Raw genomic sequence first — 16,348 nt, 5'->3', positions numbered from 1 at the left:
CACTCCCAGGTAGCCAAATCAGTAGGCTCCTCCACATAAGAAAAGTCCAGGTCCCTCCTGCCAGCCCTACCTAAACCCACATGAGCCAGTGGACAGGCCTTTTGGAGCTATCTGGAAACTGCAGAAAAACCAGTAAGAAGGCCGGGAGTGATATCCCCCCAGAAACTCCTCTAGCTTGCAGTACTTTGTAACCTAGCCCAAGGGAGAGAAAAGTCCTACAAGGTGTTTGAAATTTTTAATTTCAAAAAATAAGGAACCCCCAGTCGATCTAAGTCATTTCCATTAACAAAGGTCCAAGATGAGTGGCAAGTCTTCAGCGAGGACACTCACCACATGCTTCATTACTCACCAGTACTATGTATGGCAAATCTCAACCAGCAGATGATTCAGAGGTGCAGGCCGAGGGGCAACCTGAGTTCATCCAGCCCTGCCCCATTAATTGCTGAGTACTTGATGTGACCTACCTTAACCCACTAAGTAAAAGGTGTGAGGTAAGAGAAACAAACTAGATCATCTCTGCAATCAGAACTGGTAACAAAACCAGGACAGGAGCTCAGTCTAGTGCTGGTCCCACCCCTCATCAGCATATCAGTTGGGAGTGCTGAATCTTCCATCAAAGGAACCAAGGTGAGAGACCTTTGTCCTCACACCTTACTGGCCAGGAGAGGAATCGTCAGTTCCTTACTAGCCCTCCCAGTCCCCAACCACACTCACACCATCGCTAGAAATCTTTTTAAGTTCAGTAGAGGGGGCGTTTGATTTTCACCCCAGTACTTACTTCTTAGAGGTCAAAATATGAGGATGTGACCTGAAAGTTATTGAACATGGAATATGCCGTTCTTAAAACTCTCCATGCAAGCTGTGCGCTCCAGTGTCTGAACCAGCTATCCCAGGTGAACAAAAACTTAGAGATGAGCAAAATCTTGGGCCAGGAGAAGCCATAAGTGGAGGGCGGAGTGTGGTGAGGTAAGCTGCCTTTTATTAGCTTGCCTTCTGGCCTTGTGTGTGTGTGTGTGTGTGTGTGTGTGGTTTTTTGTTTATTTGGTTTTGATTTTTTGTTTGTTCATTTCTTCCATTCTTAAGCATATGTCTTCATCTTTCTCTCTGCTATTACCAATGCAGCAAGAGACGTGGGAAGGTACAGCCTGAAGTGGTGGGCTAGCCTTGCCTGATTTGGAGGACAGAGTACATGTCTGCCTGCCTGTCTGTTTGCCTGTCTGAAATGGGAGAGCCAGACCTTAACTGAAAGTCAAAGGAAGGCTTTGTGTGACTTTTTCACCTTATAATTCCATAGAACCCCAGTTCTGGGACATGCTCCCTGACAAAAGGGTGCAAGGGGCCAAATTCATTTAGGAACAACTTCCTTCTTAACTCCCCTCTTGAACTTTCAGAAGTCTCAAAGAAACAAGTGGAACTCTTCTGAAATACATTTAACAGCAGAATTCTGTGTGTGCTCATAACTCACTGTAGGCAATACTTATTTCCCAACTGGGGGCTCGCTGGAGCCATTCTGCAGCCCCATCTGGGCAGGAGACCAAGAGCACATAAGTACCTAGGAGCAGGAGCACCCAGATTCCAGCCCAGTCAGTGCGGGGCCTGAGGTTCCACCTCTGTGGAGAGGAACGCCCCTCCCTTCTTGATGCTCTGTGCTGTCTTTTCCAACATGCTTCTCTGCCCTGGCACATGAAAGCCCTTCCCCATCACGGATTATTTGGCCGATATGATTACTTAGGGAACAGTTCAGTGTAAAGCCCTGTGATACTGCTCCAGGCAGTAACAACTGAATAAATAAGCATGAGAGTGCTTGCTGCAGGTGGGAGGACCCGAGGGACTTTCAGATCAGGAGGAATCAGAGGCAGGCCTGGAAAGACGGTCTTCTGGTCAAGGATCCTTCAAACCGGTACACGAGAGGAACACTGGGCCAGCCCAGGGCAGGCAGCGCAGCTGGGCTGCACAGAACTGAGAGGCCATCAGGGACTTGATCTCTCCATTTGTCTCTTCCCCCACTGTCTTTACTACGTTTCTCCACATAGATATTCCACACTCCTCCCTGCAGGTTGGCTTCCTCTGCTTGCTTATGACCACACATAGCTGCCAGCACCAAGTCCTAAGAACCTTCCAACTTAGTACCTTACCTGCCTCAGTCTTCTACAACAGAATTCAAATTCTCAGGGAAATCACCTGATTGGCTTAGCCTGAGTCACATGACTCCTCCCTTCTGTCCACCCTTTTCTAACTGCTCAGTCAGGCGGCATGGTGGAGTCCTCTGGTACAACAGGACTGGGAAGGGGAAGGAAATGACTTTGGAAGGAGTATATCTAATAAAGGCGGGTGGGTGTTTGGAATTGGGGAAGGGGTATTATACACCTGAGCTTCTCTAGTAGGGATACGCAGCAGGACATCACACCCAAGGGATCAGAATCCCCAAGGATGGGTCACAGGCATATGCATTCTGAGAAAGCACCACATAGCAGGAACTGCTGTTCCAGGTAGGAGAAATGAATGGCACAAATAGACTTATCAAATATGACTTGATTGTATATGATGATGCATTTGCTCATTGAACAAATATTTACTGAATGCCTACCAAGTACATGGAACTGTGTTAGGTGCCAGAGATACAAGGTTTTTATTCTTTGTGGCGCATGCATATTAGTGGATAAAAGTGGAAATAACGTATCACAACACTCCTTGAATGCTAAGGTTAGCAGTTTATATGCACTTTCAGAGAACAAGAGGAACTATTGAGTATTTTTGAGTCCAAGCAGTTGCACTGTCAGAAATGCTTGCAAAGAAGAATGGCTTGCAACAAGCAAATAAAGAAGTCCTGGAGATCTAATACACAGCACAGTGATTACAGACAGCAAACCTATTATAAACATTAAACTTGCTAAATGACTAGATCTTAATTGTTCCCAACTCTAGAAGAAATTATGTAATGTGATAGAGGTGCTAGCTAAGCTACAATGCAATATAAATGTATCAGATCAATACACTATACACCGTAAATGTAACAATGTTGTAGACAAGCATATATCAATTGGAGAAGGAAGATGGGGGAAGAAGAGGCGAGGGTCATGGATCCAGGATGAATTTTGGAAGAGGATAGAAGAAAATGAAAGACCCAAAACAGGCAGAACCATTCAGAAAGCCTTGCAGTAATCCATATAAAAGGAAATGAAGATTATTTTTAATGTTTTTTTTTAATTAGAAAAATGTTAAAATATGAAAATAGTGGTTCCTTCTAAGTGGTAGAGTTATGGGGTAAATTTTTTTACCTGCCTCTTTCATCTTTGTACTTTCCAGATTTTTCTACAATGAGCACCTATTACATTTATAATCTAACAATAAAAGGGGGGGTCCATTAGAGAGCAGTGATTCCCTAACTTGAGCGTGCATCAGAATTACCTGTAGGGCTACTAATGCACAACTTGCTGGTCCATCCCCTGAGTTTCTGATCCAGTGGTTCTGGGCTGCAGCCTGAGAATTCGCATCACTAACAGGCTCCCAGGTGACGGCTGCCTCTGCTGGTCCAGGGACTACTCTTTGAGACCCGCTGAATTAGGGATTAGTCAGGAAGACTGGAAAAAAATGAATGCGCAAGAACCTTCAAAGGCAGAACCAGGGGATTTGTCCAATGATTGAATATGAGAAGAAAGGAAGAGATCATGGTCAAAAGATAACTCCTTAATCATGGGTTGACTAAGAGTCTCTGTGGGATGACATGAGAATGCACTTTGTCATGATAAAAAAAAAGTGCCTTCTTTCCTTCCCTTCGGTGCAGAAGAGAGACCCAGCACCAGAGCCTAGAAGACCCTCCGCGTCATCAGTTCCAAGACTTGCTCAGTCATCATTTGGAGTTTCTGATCGTCCTCTCTTGGGGTTTTCCTCTTGTGCGTTCTTGGTGTTTACGTGACAGGTTCTGAAGGGTGGCGCCTGGGAAAGGGCTTATTAGATTTCTCTGGCAGGGAGGAGAGCCAGGAAGTTTATTTGAAGAGAGAAAGAGGGAGTGTGGGAAGGGAAAGTACAGCTGAACCAGTGGAGTGAAGTACATTAGCTTAGGTGCCCTAGCCAACCCTGAGCTTATCGAGTTGCCTGCTGGAGGCAAAATGGAAATATAGAACCTGTCAACTCCTCCTTGAGCATAAACACAAGTGCGGGCTGATGATCCAGAATCCAGATTTAGTCAATTCATTCAGTCAACAGGTATTTATTAAGCATCGATACGCTTTGCCCAGTTAGTATGTGGTGGGGACTGGGAAGGAACCAAGAGAAATAAAAGATATGGCCCTTGTCCTCAAGGATTGGGGAGACTCAGTGAGCATTTAGGGAGTGACCGCATATAAACACACACACACAGCACGACACCACGACCAGGGCAGGCACAGCATGGTGGCTGGCATCCGAGCCACTCGCTAGCTGGGTAACATTAATCAAGGTATTTAACTTTTTCCCTACCTAGTTTCTTCATTTTAATAAAGGGGAGGGGCATGAGTGCCAATACCCATTTCATAAGGTTGTCATGAAGATTAAATGAAATATTTGTAAATATAATAAATAAATAGAACATATAACAACGCCCTGGCACTTAGGACTACTTTTGTTAAATAAAGAAATCAAAGGGGAACTTGTTGACATATTTGGCTGCATAACAATTTAAAATTGGTCTGTAGTACCAGCAGTCATAAAGCAGGTTAACCAAAAGTGAAGAACTCGTTGCCATACCTATGAAAGGGTTTAAATTGATTCCCTTTACAACTCTACCAAGAAAAAAAAAATCATCACCCCAATGATAAAAGGGCAGATTCACCAAAGGCGAAACAGAAATGGTCACGCACCCAGGAAAAGATGCTCAACTTCAGTACAAACAGAACGCTGCACGTTGCAAATATGATACCTCATTTCAGCTATCAGATTGGCGCAGATGTTGGTCTGGCTTATCAGGAGCAGTGGGGCTGGGTACCACTAACTCAAGAGGGTCCATCATCTGATAAAATGAATTAAAACTTGAATGAACACCGTCATTGACCCTAAATTTCCAACTCCTAGGAATTTATTCTAGCTAACTTCCCCACTAGACTGCGCACTCCCAGGAGCAAGAAGCTTCAGGAAAGCAGGACTCCTGCCTATTTCATTCAGTAACTCACACAGCACTTACCCCTGTGCCTGACACTCAGTATGTATTGAATGGATGCGCTGAAATATGCAACAATGTATTTAGGAGGGTGTTTGCTGAGACATTGCTTAAAATCCTGAAAACCTGAGAAACTGCAGAAATAAGAGGCTAGAGGCACACTCTTCTGTGATATTGTCCAGACCACAGTGCCCCCGCTTCCCTCTGGTCCCTTCCATTGCATTTTCCGGCCGGTTTGAGTGAGGCGTTCCCTCTTCTGAATCCCTTTCACATTCCCTATATTGTATGCGTGAAACAATTTGCAAACGTTTCACAGAATCAGAGTTTGGGGAAAAATAAATATGTTATCAAAGCTTTTCACCAAATTGAAGCATTCTGTGATCTTTTCAATGACAAGGGACAAAATGATCCCTTTCTGAAAAGGCTGGTGCTCCGAGCAAACAGGAGAATTGTTAAGTATAACCAATAGTATATCCTGTGCTATAGGGGTCTATTGTCTGATTGCAAGAAAGCTTTTGATTTATAGATTTTTTTAGTACCAGACTTCCTCTACAAACTCTTACGTACGTACCAAGATGAGAGGAAGTACTCCTGAATTAAGAATTTGTGGGAGAGGGGAGACATTTACAGTACTATTTCCACGTTGCTCTTCTGTTATAACTTATACTTATAAGAGACCAAATATGGTTACATCTTATCTTTTTTAGAAATCTGATAGAAACAGTGTGTCCAGCTGAGGCACTCCACATGGCCAGAACTATTTCTGCTTCTCCTGCTTTCCCCTGGGATGTTTTCTTGCAGGCAGGAGCTTACTCTAGATTAAGAAGCTCCCACTCTGAGCTCTTGAACTCCATTCATCCACAGTCAGGTCATGTTATTCGTAGTGGTGGGGTTCTGTAGTCTCCATAAACAATGCACAAATGCTGAGCATCGCTCCTCGAGGAAACAGGGGGTTGGGTTCCTCCAGCTGCAGACACAATGTTTTTGTTAACTGATCAATGCATGACCTTATTTTTTCTGTGTTTCCATTTAAAGATACATTAATGTAACATACATTGTTGATTCGGTAACATTGAACTCAAGGGCCAACAGCACTACAATTCACGTCTGAACAAAGCTCGTCTAACACGTGTATTTTCCCCACAAGGCAATCACCCATGGCGTGCTTAGAACACTGAACAACACTTTTAACATTGCAGTTGGGGGGCCATTTTAAACAGCAACATCACCAACAAAAAGCACAAAAACACCGACTAAACAGACCACAGAAAGGACACCTGTTTACAGTATGAGTGCCGCAACAAGAAGCCAGATCACCGCCTTGCTCAATCTTGGCCGGGGAATGTGTGTGTATTGGGCAACTCAAATTTTTGTCGCTCTACATATACATGGTGACGTGACTGGGACAGTACCACGACTACTGATGTTGGGGTTAAAGTAAACTTTAGCAAGTATACAAGTTTGCAAATATGGAATCTGTGACTAAAGAAGATCCACTGTATTTAACGATACTTAAATAACACTTAGGGAATCCCAGGCAGCCGCACCTTAACTGTGTGACCCAAGTACTATTAGGTCCATGGTATAAATGAGGAACCTGAGCCACCCGGAGGGATTTAGCCACCGGCCCGTGGACACACAGCTGGTAAATGTTGGGGCTGGGATTTGAACCCACACAGTCCGGGTTTGGAGCCCCGTTGCAGAAAGCAACCAAGGGAAGCTGCAGATCAATCCAGAGCAGCTGGCCTCTCAGAGAGCCTCTTGGGCCGCGAGGATGTGAAAGACAGGAGCGGTGGAGCTCCAGGGAGGAAAAATTGTGCAGGAAAGAAAGGAGGAGGGAGGAAAAGGGGACTTTTAAGCTGAATGAAAAAGTACTGCTTGCCAAAAAATAAAAATCCAAAAAACAAAAAAGGTCAGCTTCTATGCCATAATCAATACAGTACAGAGTATCTTTCTAATAAAAAATAAATCCTCTGGATACTGAGTGTCAAGCAGACTGTAAGTGTCCTGCGAGCCAAGGGTCCCTGTCGCAGGCTTCTCTTTTGCTCATAGCATGTGGCCCAGCGGTAATAAAAAATACGGGTCACTTAACAGGAAAATAAAATGCTCCCGACCTGGTGTCCAGTAACTGTACAGATCAGTCACAGAAAAGGAACACCATCAACCTTTCCCTCCTCCAAAGTTTTTAAGAGCTTTTATTGTTTTCCTGTCCTCCCGCAAGTACACCAAGTACCAGAGTCTCATGGGTTTCGGCGGCTGGGTCTGCCAACGTCTTCACCACGCCAAGAAATGACTTCCCTCGTCCTTCTTTCTCAGAGGGACGTGAAAGGAAACAGCCAGTTCTTCTCTGTAAGTTTGTCTTTTTAAAACAAAGTGAGAGCCCAGTCTCGATGAACTCTCCGGGAAACAGTGCACAGAGGAAAACATTACACACCTATCTATCTCCCTGCATCCCAAGTGCTTTTTGAGAGATTAGCAACTTATTATTCAACTTATTACAACAGCCAACCCTGAAGGCCTTTCTCCTCTGTTGGGGGAGGGGGGTGAAGTTCACCAATACTTTTCTCTCTCAAAACCCTACTCCTCCCACAAATAGCATCTCTTGTGCCTTTAATGTTGTGACTCAGGTACTGGCCCGGGCGGCCCGTGAGCTGAGCACCGAGCCTCGTAAGGGTGGGGCTGGAAAGGAAGTAGCCAAAGGACTCCTGTCTTTCTGTGGGTACGATCAACCACCTCATTTCTCGGTACCCAGGCATGCGACGCTAACTGGCTTCAGAGTTTTGGCCCCCAAAGCACCAAGCGTCCTTTTTAAGTTGGCATTTTTTCCACAGAGGAATACTGAGCATGTTTGCTACGTCTCACACAGCGCTAGGCCAGCTGTCTAACAATATGGATCCCGGGAGGGGGTGCTGCCCACGTTGGTGAAAGCAGCCATCAGTGCCTGTTGCTCATAGCAAACGTCAAACGGCCCCTAGAGAAGGGCTCTAGGCAAGCATCTATGCACCACGGGTGTCTGCAGAGGCTACCTGAGGGCCGAGAGGGGCAGGCCACAGTGTCCTGGACCTTTGATGGAGTCCAGTCCCAAAGAGTGGATGTCAGAGCTCCCAGAGGCTGCCAAGGCCAGGTTCAAAGGGAGGGGTGAACTTCGTGACCTTGGCTCCAAAGATACCCCATGTGTCGGGGTCACGTTCGGACTCGTCTTCCCCACCCGCCTGCTTCCCAGGCAAGTCTCCAGGTGCACGGTGAGCAGGCAGCTCCCCGCCGTCCTGACTGGGGCTGGGAAGACGTACCGACGGGGAAGCAGTAACGGCCACTCTCCAGGATCTGGACTCCTGACCTGGCCGGGAAACGGCAAGGTCACCTTGTCGACCACCTTGTAGGAAAAGGGTGGTTCCCTTTGGCCCAGACACCTGGTCCGATCTGGCTGGGCAGATGAGAGGGGGTCAATTTCCCCGTCCACGCAGCCCCGTGTTCTGCTGGCGTTCAGGGCGGTAACAAGGCAACCCCACTCTGCACCGGCCTTCTCCCTGCAGAGCCCAGTGACCGCCCCCGGCTGAAACGCCTGCCGCCGCCTGAGCGCCTGGCTGGGCCGCCCAGCGACGCTGCCCGCCTGGCTGCCTCCGAATAGCTGGACGATCAGCCGGAGCACAAAGGGGGGCGGCCCGGCAGTGCTGAGGGGGCCCCCTCCCTCCGCCTCACTCCCCCTGGCAGCCGCCACGGAAAGATGTTTTCCTTTTCAATCCCCCAAAGACTTCTCATTTAAACTTGGGGTGCAAAAAAAGCATTTGCAACATGAGCGTCCCTGGGCCCGCGCAGGGCCAGAAAGGAAGGTTTCAATGAGACACAAAAGCGACGCGGCCGCGAAGGGAAGCACGCTGCCCCACAGCCCGGCGGCCAACTGCCAAACTGTCACTGCGCTCGGCGGCTGAACAGAAGGCTCGAGTAATGACAACCACAAAACTCATTTAAAGTCTGAAAAGGTGACTAATGAGCTCATTCATGCTGGCTATAAATTATTCACTACAACACTGATCCCACTCAAGACAAACAGTAAAGTAAACTTTAAACACAGACCACGCCAGCCTCCCAAGGTGGAACAGGTTATGTCCGTAAAACTTTGCACAATGAGAGGGATACTTGTCTCTCCCTTGTCTGTTGTCACACTCATTCTTCTGTTTACTTTTTTTCTTTTCTTTTTTACTGCCTTTAATCAAGTTTAAGCAGACACAGCTGTTACACATTTATTCCTCCGTTGAGTTGTTTTCTTTTTCCCATTAGTTATTACGGAGCCGTCACGATGCTCTAAAAATAGCAGCAAAGTTATATTCTCTACACATTAAAGGCTGACCTTAAAATGAAGCCCAGGTCTTCAGAAAGAATATTCACATGCACACGCTGGGTGAGTGACAGCCGCGCGCAAAGGCGAAAGGGAAGTGCAAAGCCTTTCCCACCGTCTGAGAGGGTTCAGTTTGCTTCCAGATTTCCTCGCGTTCCAGTGGAACGTGTGGCTTCCAAACCTGACAACGCAGTCCCTGCCCCCCTGCTCAGGATTCCGTCCAGACGCGCAGGAAAGCTCACCATCTTCACAGAATGGGAGAGAGAAACGTCTCAGTTGGGCGTTTCGGCACAGAGAAACCCAGCAGCAGGTTTGTTGAAAACCCACCACCATGTGCTGCCGACACTCTGCAGCTTCCTGTTTAATATTAAATAGAAAACCTTAGCTCCTCTGTTTGCACAAACTGTGCTATTTGCTCCTCCTGCCACCACGAAAAGGCACGATGATTCTGGAGACGCAGTCCCCTGTTTTACAAACCTTGTTCTTTTTCTTTTTTTTAATCTATTTCCAAGATAGAGTAAGAGTTAAGAAATCTGTCTACTAGATTTTTTTTCTATTTTCCTTAATAATAGTCCCGAAATAAGTACTTACATTAGTTCTTGGTCAGATCGCTGAACGTTATGTATTTTTAAACTGCTTTGAATCTTTCAAAAGGAGCCACAGAAAAGCCACAGAAAACACTCATATTCAAATACCGCCAGATGGAGGTTCTGACTTAACCAAAAGTGAAAGCAGAAAGCTCTGAGGTCGAGCTGTGCCCTGCACACACCTCGAGATCACAGGGGGGAAAGAATGAACGGTCCTGGGCTGGGGCGTCTGGCTGAGTGTGTGAGAAACGGCATGGGAGGCGAGTGAAGACCAGGGCTTCCACTCCACAGTGAGACCGGGCCAGGCTCTGGCTCCATTGAAGGAAAACCTTGCACGCTGTTTTCAGTTTCTCGCACGTGAACGGGAGGCTTGTCCAGCCATTTCTGTTGTCTGCAATGCAAAGCAATTTCTCTTTTCCGTAGGGGAAGAGGAGTCCTGCAATATTTATAGCAAAGTACTTTGCCACCTACCGACAGCAATCTGGCTGGTCTTCACCTGGTTAGCATGCTTTTTTTGTTTTTTCTTTTTTACACATTTCTGCATCTAATAGAAAGCCCTGCTTTTGGTCCTCTGTGCAAGAGTTCTTGCAGTTTTGTGTTTTTTTTTTGTTGTTGTTTTTTATAATCAATCAACATGTAAAAAAAACCCAATACCAACTAAAGAAATGGAAAAGTCTAAAATGATATTGTGTTCACCTGACCAGGTGGTGGTGCCGTGGACAGAGCGTCGGCCTGGGATGCTGAGGACCCAGGTTCAAATTCCTGAGGTCTCCAGCTTGAGCCCAGAAGTCATTCGCTTGAAGCCCAAGGTCACTGGCTTGAGCAAGGGGTCCTTGGCTCGGCTGCAGCCCCCCTCCTCCATCACGGCACATATGAGAAGCAATCAATGAACAGCTAAGGAGCCACAACTACGAGTTGATGCTTCTCATCCCTCTCCCTTCCTCTCTCTCCTCTCTCTCTCTCTCTCTCTCTCTCTCTCTCTCGCTCTTTCTCTCTCTCTCACACACACACACAAAAGTAAAATGACATCCTGTTTAAGCCTCAGTTGCTCCACAGCACTCTACTAACTAGATCCCTGTCACCTCTCAGTGGAGGGTGTGGACAAAACACTATGAGGAAACCAAGCCCCCTGTGGGTTCTTCCTGATAGCATGCCTGACAGAAAGAGTTCACCTCCTCCTTCACGGGCGGGGTGTCTGGCTTGTCCAGAGATGGTCCTCATACCATCTGACTCCTGATTTTCTTGAGATGATCAAAGGTATTGTCCATTCAGCCTGAAGAGGTTGAGTCAAAACAGTGATCACCAAGTACCCAATTTACTTCAAAGAGTCATAAAACATACATAAAACAAAAGCTCTCCTGGGTTTGCCACACACCGGGCAGCACGCCAAGAGCTTTACCTGCATTATTTATTTCATCTTTCTGCGACACAGGTGCTGTCACCCTCTTTTACAGATGAGGACGCAAAGGCTTAAAGAAATTAAGACATTTGCCAACGGGCAACAGTGGCCACTCGTGCAGGTGAAATGAGAGTTAAGACCCCGCGTCTCCTTGGCCTACAGAGCCCCCTCCTCAACCACTGCGTCCCCCTTGCCATTTATACTGCCAAGGCCTCATTGCCAAGGCTGCTCACTTTGACCTCTTGGGCTTTCTTTTTTTGTGTGTGTGTATTTTTCCAAAGTGAGAAGTGGGGAGGCAGACGGACAGACTCCCACATGCGCCTGACTGAGATCTACCCGGCAAGCCCACCAGGGGGCGATGCTCTGCCCATCTGGGGCGTCGCTCCACTGCAATCAGAACCACCCTAGCACCTGAGGCGGAGGCCATGGAGCCATCCTCAGTGCCCCGGCCAACTCTGCTCCCACAGAGCCCTGGCTGCAGGAGGGGAAGAGAGAGACAGAGAGAAAGGAGAGGGGGAGGGGTGGAGAAGCAGAGGGGCGCTTCTCCTCTGTGCCCTGGCCAGGGATCGAACCTGGGACTTCCACAGGCCAGGCCGATGCTCTACCGCTGAGCCAACCAGCTATGGTTGGGCTTCTTTGCCCACCGTTTTTTGGGTTTGTTTGGTTTGGGTTTTACATAGCGTTTTTCAAATGAGCCAGTACCTATAGACACCGTTCCTATTCCCGCTGTTCCTAGGAACAGACACCATTCACTGAATGGACAAATACATCTACACAATACCCAGGCACGGAGGGCAGTGGTCACGTGCCGGCACTCTGCTCCTATCTGAACCAGAAAACACAAAGCCCTGGGGGTGGAAAAGACAACTCCTGACATTGACCACTCCGAAGGCCAGGCCTGAAACTCCAAGTCTGTCCCACCTCCCATCCACATAGACCCTCAGGAGGAGCATGCAGCGTGAAGGTGCCCCCAGAACAATCTACTCTTTCTCCAGGTCTCACCCCACTCTCCCCCAATCCAACAAAGGGAGCCTTTTTCAGTATCCTACAGCAACGGGGATAAAGATCCCTGCAAGTTAATGCTCCCAAAGCTGAAACATTTGGGAACCAAATTCACACTATTTTCTTTGCTCTTTGTCCAAAGAGTTAGGTGGTTGTCTGCCAGTTTAGAAACACCAATGACCATCACCCTAGGACTCTTTTCCAAAAACTTTATTTACAGAGAATTAGGTCAAGGCCCAAATCAAGCTTTGCCAACTCCAGCAGTGCATTCAAAACATATCCGGCCACAATGAAAATACACTGGCTGTACTACTAATCAGACTATTAACTTTTGCTTCATGTATGCTGGACAGGAAGGAGAAAGAACCTCCCTACTGAGGCAGCCCAATGCCCTCTGGGTCCTCCGGAGGCTCCCCCAGCCCTGTGCACCAGGCATGGAGAGGAGAGACCCTCACACAGCTCATGCCACCTCCAGCACGCAGGTCACCTTCACATCCATGGCACTGCCAAGTAGATTTGAGTACCAAGGCTGAGGAGTTTACACCCTCGTGACCCAACCCCCCAGAGGTTCGCTTGAAACATGTCCTCATGCCATGACTGGAATCTCATCTCAAGACCAGCCAGAGGCTCTGTGAAACATGGACGGAGTAGGAAGCAGAGGTCTGCGGTCTCCGTCCCGAGCAACCTTCAGTTGTCTACGGAGATCTGGTTTCACAACCTCCCAGGGTCACTGCCTGGCTTCTGCCAACACCAGCTCCCTCTGAACCCAAATCAGACGTCCCTCAGCTTCTTTATGACAACAGAGCAGAACCTCTGATGGTTACAATAAGAACAACCAGCCCTGCCCAGACCTTCTGGATCTCCTGTGAATGGACCAACAGGTGATGTGTCCTGCGCCCAAGATATGCTTACTAAGTTCCAGCAGGTTCAACACACCTCTGTCCATGGCTCCTCCATTGCTCATTTTCTTTTTTATCTTTTTTTCCTTTTTTTTTATACAGAGAGAGGGATAGATAGGGAAAGACAGACAGGAATGGAGAGAGATGAGAAGCATCAATCATCAGTTTTTCGTTGCAAGACCTTAGTTGTTCATTGATTGCTTTGTCATGTGTGCCTTGATTGCGGGCCTTCAGCAGACCGAGTACCACCTTGCTCGAGCCAGCGACCTTGGGTCCAAGCTGGTGAGCTTTTGCTCAAACCAGATAAGCCCGCGCTCAAGCTGGTGATCTCGGGGTCTCGAACCTGAGTCCTCCACATCCCAGTCTGACTCTCTATCCACTGCGCCACCTCCTGGTCAGGCCATTGTTCATTTTTGAGATCAAGATCTACAACTCACGGGTGGGGGAAAGGTACTAAGGCCAAGGGGCCTGTGTTGGGCAGATAAAATATATTACGCTCACTTTGTTAAAGATGTCACTGACCACATGGAAGCCTGTCTCCCAGGTGATGATATTAGTTGCCCTTCTTGCTAGGGGTAGGCATGATTATATTAATGTGTGTTGGGGGCGGGATCCTTGTAGCCTGGGGCTTGGTTTTGAGACTAAGCCTTTCCCACCCTTTTTGATGTGGGGTGGTGCACTCTCATGAGGAATCCCATTATGCCTCAGATGAGTGACTTTGTATCAGAGACTTCCTTGTTTGTATATTGGATTAAAGGTTTTGGTTTCTACACTATAAAATGGGGCAGACCAGGAGCTTGAGATTAGCATTAGAGAGGAGAGCAGATAAAGGCCACATGAAGGAGAGGAGAAGTAGCCAAGATGGCAGAATGGAAAAGGAGAAGCCAGTTTGTACAGAGAGAAGGAGATGGGGAACAGAGGTGAATAAGGCTAGTGAGCTAGAAATCTTTGATTCTAGGAAACTCGGATAAGTCAGTAGCTTTGTAAGCACTGAATGAGTGGGTTTTGGAGCCCAGTGTGTGTTTTTACTTGCCCACTGGGTGCAAGCTAGGATTAAAGGTAATGGCCCACCAGTTTTTGGCTCCGTTGTTTCATTACTGTCTGTCCGAATCATATGCAAACCTGCATGGGCCAGGCGGCTGTGATGGTGACTGTGGCTACTGGCTTTACAGCCTGAGATCCTTTGCTCTACACAGCTATTTGTTTACTAATTACATCCTTAGCTTTACAGCACTAGCCAGCCAAGGTTTGTTTCTTCATTGCAAGGACCAATTAACATAAAAGAATTCAAATAAAATCTTAAAGGTTACCCTTCGGAAGAACTTGACTAATGGCGCCGGACAAGTCCCTAATTTAACGAGGCTACGGAGGCCCGGAGAAGTGAAGTGGCTCGTGACCACGCGTCAGAATGAATGGTGGCCGTTTCCTCTCTACTGTCTACTCTTCCCTTCACCCCTCCCAACAGGACCCCTCATTTCCCAGCCTTGTGGTTTGAGTAGGAGTGACCCCATCATCAGCTCCAGAAGCACTGGAGTGGTGTTGAAGGTCCGGGACACATTCCCTCTGTTGTTGAGACACTGAATTGGCTTTTCTATCACTTGCAACCCAAAGTGTCCCAACAGATACCAAAATAGAGTTACTGGCAGATCCAACTTCTTGACTGCCTTACCCACGGGACGTTTCTGCCACCGCAGTCCTCAACAGGACAAAACAGGGAAGGCCACATTTCAACACATTTAGTGGCTGAAACCTGGTAAGAATGAAAAGATCGGGGTGAAAAATATGAAATTAAATATTACCATTGAGCAGTTTAAAAGTAGGACTTACTGTGTAAATGCGGCCATATGAGTAGAGTATTCCTGACGAACAGAGATGAACTGTAGAGCAGTCGTGGCTAACAGGGGAGGACACATCACCTAGAACCCTGACTCACACGCAGGCTTCAGAGTGTGAGCAGTCTCAGCTTCATTGTCCCCAAGTGCCTCGCCCCAGACTGGGCGCTGACAGACAGGTGACCAGGGCCCTGGTGGCTCAGTTTTAACTGAGTGCACTGCAGTGTTAAAAGAAACAACAGGCCCAAGGCAGAGTCACTTGCCCCCAGGACAGCAAACCAAAGCTTCCTGGAAATTCAGCCCCTCCCAGGAACGGGACCAGCCCATCTGCCTGATAAGAGCCCTGCATTCTCTCAAAGGCGCCCTTGCCTGAACCAAGCCTTTCTTTTCTTTTGCTAGTAAGTTTCTGCCTATAAAAAAATCTTCCGTTTTGCACAACTTCTAGAAGCTCCCCTTCCATTTCCTAGCTCTGGGGCGCTGCCCTATTCATGAATCATTTCATAGAGCCAATTAGACCTTCAGAGGTACTCCCCTAAACTTTGTTTTTCAACAGTAGTTATTATTCGAAGACCCTGAGCTGTGTTTTACCTGCTTTGTCATCAAATGCTCCCAAAGATCAATGTCAGGCAGGTTAATCAAAGTGGAGAGTTAACAAATGATACTGAGTGAGTGACTTGCACAAATTTCACTAATTTAAGATTATACTTTGTAAAGCCAGTAGCCACGGCCACCATTATGGCCGCCTGGCCCATGCAGGTTCACATTAGATTCAGAGAGACGGTAATGAAACAACGGAGCCAAGAACTGGTGGGCCATTAGCTTTCATCCTAGCTTGCACCTGGCGGGCAAGTAAAACACACTGTGGGAAAACACTTCCCTTTCCATTCAGGTTCTCAAAGCCACTGACTTATCCGAGTTTCCTAGAATCAAAGGTTTCTAGCTCACCAGCCTTATTCACCTCTGTTTCCCATCTCCCTCTCTCTGCACAAACTCTTCACAAACTGGCTTCTCCTTCAGCACTCTGCCATCTTGGCTACCTCTCCTCTCCTCCACGTGGTCTTTCTCTGCTCTCCTCGCCAATGCTAATCTCAGGAACCGAGAGCGAGCAAGCTCAGGGTCTGCCCTACTTTATAGTGTAGAAATCAAAACGTTTAATCCA

The 16,348-nt window shown here is 47.4% G+C and overlaps 1 protein-coding gene across 3 annotated transcripts in view; it reads right to left on the bottom strand.

The window, feature by feature from the left end:
- Window positions 1–16,348, bottom strand: part of FOXN3 (forkhead box N3) — a 404,457-nt gene that overhangs the window by 233,370 nt on the left and 154,739 nt on the right. Inside the window, exon 1 of one of the 3 annotated variants that reach the window (XM_066276099.1) lies at window positions 350–471. The exons of the other annotated variants lie outside the window; for them this stretch is intronic. The gene's annotated coding sequence lies outside the window, so the exon portion shown is untranslated. Of the gene's footprint in view, window positions 1–349; window positions 472–16,348 lie in introns of those variants that run through there. 3 annotated transcript variants of the gene reach the window in all.

This window comes from Saccopteryx bilineata, chromosome 4 (genome assembly GCF_036850765.1).
Source record: "Saccopteryx bilineata isolate mSacBil1 chromosome 4, mSacBil1_pri_phased_curated, whole genome shotgun sequence".
Classification (NCBI taxonomy): domain Eukaryota; kingdom Metazoa; phylum Chordata; class Mammalia; order Chiroptera; family Emballonuridae; genus Saccopteryx; species Saccopteryx bilineata.
The sequence above is the reverse complement of the archived record's forward strand: the minus strand, read 5'-3'. Positions and strand labels throughout refer to the sequence as shown.